Here is a 6,000-nt window from a genome sequence, read left to right on the forward strand (position 1 = left end):
TCCAAAACCCACCAGTCCAGTCTAACCATGAGACCACCACCAGAAAAATTCCCCATGAGGGATGTTAATGTCATCAAAAACAAGGAAAGTCTGAGAAACTGGCCCAGGTAAAACCAGCCTAATTAGACATGATATGTAAACGTTACACAGATCCTAGGAGGAATCCTGGAATAATACATGGGCATTAAGTGAAAACTAAGGATATACAACTAATGTGTATTAATGAATGATATTGTGTAATGTTCCTTTGTTAACTAAGACAAATATTCCACACTAATATAAGAGGTTATTAATAAAGAAAATTGTACTGGATATCAAGAAACACTCTGTACTGATTTCCAACTGTTCTGTAAATCCAAAAGTATTCTAAAATAGAACAGTTTCTTTTTTCCCCAATTAACTCCTGAGCTTAATAAAAGAGAATACTATCAATACTGTTAATGTCCCTGAGTGCATATCTCAAATTCTGTTGTCTTCTTTAAACTGGTGAAGGTTACTATTATTTTAATTTGTCTCTTTGTCATTTCTTTATTTTTATTATTTTTCTATGTAAGTTGGCTTTGCTAAGTAATATACTGTTCAGTTTTTTTTATTTTTCCAACTTAGGTAAGTGTAGTGTCTAAATTAATCCATAACTCTAGTCAAATTATGAAAAACTACTTGGACAAATCCATATCATCGTACTTGTACAAAATACCTGACTGGTTCTTTTTTTTCCCCCACAAGGACCAAGGTCAGCAAAATAAGTGAAGACTGAAAAATTACTTCAGGTTGGGCCAGACCTGATGTGGTACATAGGCCCTAAGATGGTATCCAGTAATTCCCACCTCTAGGGATACACAATCTTATATTCTACTTTTCTCCTTATAAGTATAAACAAGAATTGTGACTTGCTTGCAAACAATTCAGTAATGCAATTTTGGTACTTACAATTATGATTTCTGTCTTGCGTACAAGCTCACGCCCTTGATGACCACTATGAAGTAATCTCCCTGTGAGAGAAGCCAACGTGGGAAGGAACTGAATGCAGCCTCTGGTCAGCAGCCAGCAAGGAACTGAGGCTCCTGATCAAACAGCCTGCCCCCAAGTTTGCAACTTACATTCATGACTATTCCAAGCGTCCTTTCAAATAACAGTATATCACTTAAAAGGTAGTGTAAACACCTTATAATAACAGAATAGACATAATTATTGTATCCCATCCTTTGTATCATTCTCGTTATTAATATCAATTGAACAAAGCATACTTGTGTATTTATGTACAGGTATGTAAGTGTGACATATACATAGGAATACCTAATCATAGGATGTTGCTATTATTGTATTTAAAAATTTGTTTGCCCATGCCTATGTCCTGAATGGTACTACCTAGGTTTTCCTCTAGGATTTTTATGGTATTAGGTCTAACATTTAAGTCTCTAATCCATCTTGAATTAATTTTCGTATAAGGAGTAAGGAAAGGATCCAGTTTCAGCTTTCTACTTATGGCTAGCCAGTTTTCCCAGCACCATTTATTAAATAGGGAATCCTTTCCCCATTTCTTGTTTCTCTCAGGTTTGTCAAAGATCAGATGGCTGTAGATGTGTGGTATTATTTCTGAGGACTCTGTTCTGTTCCATTGGTCTATATCTCTGTTTTGGTACCAGTACCATGCTGTTTTGGTTACTGTAGCCTTGTAGTATAGTTTGAAGTCAGGTAGCGTGATGCCTCCAGCTTTGTTCTTTTGACTTAGGATTGTCTTGGAGATGCGGGCTCTTTTTTGGTTCCATATGAACTTTAAAGCAGTTTTTTCCAATTCTGTGAAGAAGCTCATTGGTAGCTTGATGGGGATGGCATTGAATCTATAAATTACCTTGGGCAGTATGGCCATTTTCACGATATTGATTCTTCCTATCCATGAGCATGGTATGTTCTTCCATTTGTTTGTGTCCTCTTTGATTTCACTGAGCAGTGGTTTGTAGTTCTCCTTGAAGAGGTCCTTAAAACACCAAAAGCAACGGCAGCAAAAGCCAAAATTGACAAATGGGATCTCATCAAACTAAAGAGCTTCTGCACAGCAAAAGAAACTACCATCAGAGTGAGCAGGCAACCTACAGAATGGGAGAAAATTTTTGCAATCTACTCATCTGACAAAGGGCTAATATCCAGAACCTACAAAGAACTCAAACAAATTTACAAGAAAAAAACAAACAACCCCATCCAAAAGTGGGCAAAGGATATGAACAGACATTTCTCAAAAGAAGACATTCATACAGCCAACAGACACATGAAAAAATGCTCATCATCACTGGTCATCAGAGAAATGCAAATCAAAACCACAATGAGATACCATCTCACACCAGTTAGAATGGCGATCATTCAAAAGTCAGGAAACAACAGGTGCTGGAGAGGATGTGGAGAAATAGGAACACTTTTACACTGTTGGTGGGATTGTAAACTAGTTCACCCATTATGGAAAACAGTATGGCGATTCCTCAAGGATCTAGAACTAGATGTACCATATGACCCAGCCATCCCATTACTGGGTATATACCCAAAGGATTATAAATTATGCTGCTATAAGGACACATGCACACGTATGTTTATTGCAGCACTATTCACAATAGCAAAGACTTGGAATCAACCCAAATGTCCATCAGTGACAGATTGGATTAAGAAAATGTGGCACATATACACCATGGAATACTATGCAGCCATCAAAAAGGATGAGTTTGTGTCCTTTGTAGGGACATGGATGCAGCTGGAAACCATCATTCTTAGCAAACTATCACAAGAACAGAAAACCAAACACCGCATGTTCTCACTCGTAGGTGGGAACTGAACAATGAGATCACTTGGACTCGGGAAGGGGAACATCACACACCGGGGCCAATCATGGGGAGGGGGGAGGGGGGAGGGATTGCATTGGGAGTTATACCTGATGTAAATGACGAGTTGATGGGTGCAGCACACCAACATGGCACAAGTATACATATGTAGCAAACCTGTACGTTGTGCACATGTACCCTACAACTTGAAGTTTAATAATAATAAATAAATTAAAAAAAAAAATTTGTTAACTATTAGCAATTAAACATATGAAAAATAAAAGCTTTTACTCCCTAAACACTAAAAAACAAATTTAAAAGTATGACTGATATGCTATTTAGGAGACAATGAAATAATATAAAAGGCCCAATTAAAACCACAAAAGGCAGAAAACAAGTAGATAACAAAAGCAGGAACAAAGACAAGGGCCACAACTAGAAGATATTAGCAAATAGAATAAATATTAATCCAACTATATCAAAATTCATGCTAAATGCCAAGGGTCTAAACTTACAAATTAACCCATTACCTGTTTGCCCCAAGAAATGAGCACTGGCAGCAAGCTGTACTTTTTTTTTTCTCAACAGGAAATTAGTTAAAAGATAAAATTGTCAGAGTGGACGAAAAAGCAAGGTACAACTGTATCTTGTTCATCAGAAATCCATTTTAAATGGTTAGTTTAAACTAATGTAATGAATGCAATAAAATACATCCTGCCAACACTAATTATAAAATATAAAATTATAAAAATAGCTGCAGTAACAATATTGTCAGAGTAGATTCTGAATCAAGGAAGATTATCAGGGATAAGCTGCTTCCCAGTCCTTGGTGGGAGTGGTTTAGAGGGGAAAGGCCATACCCACTGCCTCATCTGAGCTTGTGCAGGAGGATGCAGGGATGTTTGTTCAGGTTCTTCCCAGCATGGACTGTTGAAGATGGAATACAAAGTCCCTTTTTGGGGAACTCTTTGCTCCAGAAATCAAGAAAGGAAGGCAGCGGCCGGGCGCGGTGGCTCAAGCCTGTAATCCCAGCACTTTGGGAGGTGGAGGCGGGTGGATCAAAAGGTCAGGAGATCAGGACAATCCTGGCTAACACGGTGAAACTCCATATCTACTCAAAATACAAAAAACTAGCCTGGTGTGGTGGCGGCGCCTGCAGTCCCAGCTACTGGGGAGGCTGAGGCAGGAGAATGGCGGGAACCTGGAAGATGAAGCTTGCAGTGAGCCGAGATTGCGCCACTGCACTCCAGCCTGGGCGACAGAGCAAGACTCCGTCTAAAAATTTAAAAAAAAAAAAAAAGGAAGAAAGAAGAGGAGGAGGCATGACACTGAGTGGAATTCCCTAAGAATAAACAACAACCAAAAAGTAATGCTGGGAGTGGTATTAAGGGCACTTCCCAGTATCACCCAAGATTCACAAGAATATTAGGGATGTGTCAATAACAATGTTTTAATGTTATAAATACACCTATTTCTTCACGGTTAAACTGGGACTATTGGTTAGATCCAAGACATATGGATTTTAATTCTCCTCTGTCTTCATTAAATAGCTAGATAATTAAAAATGGGCTCTGGGCCAGGTGCGGTGGCTCACGCCTGTAATTCCCAGCACTTTGGGAGGCAGAGGAGAGTGGATCACGAGGTCAGGAGATCAAGATCATCCTGGCAAACACGGTGAAACCCTGTCTCTACTAAAAATACAAAAAATTAGCCAGGGTGTGGTGGCAGGTGCCTGTAGTCCCAGCTACTGGAGAGGCTGAGGCAGGAGAATGGCGTGAATCCCGGAGGCAGAGCTAACAATAAGCCGAGATCGCATCACTGCACTCCAGCCCGGGTGACAGAGTAAGACTCGGTCACAAAAAAAATAAAAATAAAAATAAAAAAGGGCTATGGCCAGGTGTGGTGGCTCACGCCTGTAATCCCAAAACTCTGGGAGGCCAAGGTTGCAATGAGCTGAGCTGGTGTCACTGCACTCCAGCTTAGCGACAGAGTGAGACCCTGTCTCAAGACAAGCACAAAAAAAATAACCTGGGGCTCTGGAGCAAAAATTTTGTGTTAAACAGAAATCTCTCGCTAACTAGGTCAATAAGCTGTTTACACAAACATGAAGAACGACAAAAGAGAGCTCAAAATCAGACATTATGCATATATAAGTAAATCAATAAATCTTACAGAATTTTATAACACAAAGGGTAAACATAAAAGTATATAGACTAAAAACCTTATCACCTTATTTACTTAAACGTATTTATCAACTAAAAACCTTATTTTAGCAAGTTAAAAAAATAAAAAAAAAATGAATAATCCCATTAAAAAGTGGGCAAATGAACAGGTATTTTTCAAAAGATGACTTGTAAATTGCCAAAAACATATGAAAAAATGCTCAACATCAGTAAGCATCAGGGAATGCCAATTAAAATCATAATATCACCTTACCCTAGTCAGAATGGCCATTATTCAAGTCAGTAAGTAATAGCTATTGGTGTGGATGAGGTGAAAACGGAATGCGCTTATACACACCCTTGGTAGGAATGTAAATTAGTACAACCTGTATGGTAAACAGCATGAAGATTTCTCAGTGAACTAAAAGCAGATCTAATATTCAATCCAGGAATCCCATTACTGGGTATACACCCGAATGAAAGAAGTCAACATATCAAGAAGATATCTTCACTTCCAGGTTTATCACAGCAGATTTCACAATTGCAGAAATATTAAATCAATCCAAGTGTCCATCAAGAAATAAGCACAGAAAGTAAATGTGTGTGCGTATATATCTCTCTCACAAAATATGTATCACTACATATATCACAAAATATGTATTTATATCTATATATCTATATATAGATATACCACAAAATACTACTCAGTCATAGAAAAGAACAAAATAAAGTCTTCTGCAGCACTTTGGATGGAACTGGAGGCCATTATCCTAAGTGAAGTAACTCAGGAACAGAAAAACACTAAATGCTGTCACTTGTAAGTGGGAGATAAGTTACAGATAAGCAGGAGCGTAGCGTGGGATCATGGACATGAGACTCAGAAAAGAGGAGAGTTGGCAGGGAGTGAGAAATGAAAAATTACCTGTTGTGTCCGGAGTTGGTTCCTGCCGGTGGGTTCCTGGTCTCACTGACTTTAGCGGCGGACGTTGGCAGTCAGTGTTACTGCTTTTAAACATGGCAAGGACTCAGTG

The sequence above is a fragment of the Chlorocebus sabaeus genome, chromosome 26 (assembly GCF_047675955.1).
Source record: "Chlorocebus sabaeus isolate Y175 chromosome 26, mChlSab1.0.hap1, whole genome shotgun sequence".
NCBI classification, from domain to species: Eukaryota; Metazoa; Chordata; class Mammalia; order Primates; family Cercopithecidae; genus Chlorocebus; species Chlorocebus sabaeus.